This window comes from Penaeus monodon, chromosome 25, assembly GCF_015228065.2.
Source record: "Penaeus monodon isolate SGIC_2016 chromosome 25, NSTDA_Pmon_1, whole genome shotgun sequence".
Classification (NCBI taxonomy): domain Eukaryota; kingdom Metazoa; phylum Arthropoda; class Malacostraca; order Decapoda; family Penaeidae; genus Penaeus; species Penaeus monodon.
The window spans coordinates 35,773,025-35,773,476 of record NC_051410.1 but is presented as its reverse complement, the minus strand read 5'-3'; the positions used below and the strand labels follow the sequence as shown (position 1 = coordinate 35,773,476).

Below are 452 nucleotides of genomic sequence, written 5' to 3'. Positions count from 1 at the left end.
CATTGTAACGGCAACGCTTTTCGAAATCGACAAGTGTTCTGGCCTTTTGCGTCTTATCTACACGAACCACATATCATTTCCTTTCTTCTAGCAGTCTACTTGGGGGTGAGCTTGCGTTAAGAATAGCACGCTGCCCGGAACCCGAATCGAAACATGAGGTACGATCGTTTCCACGTTATTCGCTTCATGAGGATTCTTTCAGTTACCGTGTGTGTGATAATGATGCGTGTTTATGTGATAATGAGTTTATTTCTGTGATAATGAGATATATTCATGTGATAATGAGTTGTATTCATGTGATGATGAGGTGTATTTAAGTAATAATGAGTTGTATCTATGTGAAAATGAGTTTAATTTATGTGATAATGAGTTGTATCTATGTGATCATGAGTTTAATTTATGTGATAATGAGTTGTATCTATGTGAAAATGAGTTGAATTTATGTGATAATG

At 35.8% G+C, this 452-nt stretch overlaps 1 long non-coding RNA gene across 1 annotated transcript in view; it reads left to right on the top strand.

Moving 5' to 3' along the window:
- The first annotated feature begins 69 nt into the window (after positions 1-69).
- LOC119589458 overlaps positions 70-452 on the top strand; it is a 1,303-nt gene continuing 920 nt past the window's right edge. Inside the window, exon 1 of the long non-coding RNA XR_005230185.1 lies at positions 70-158. This is a non-coding gene — a long non-coding RNA (uncharacterized LOC119589458). The remainder of the gene's footprint in view (positions 159-452) is intronic.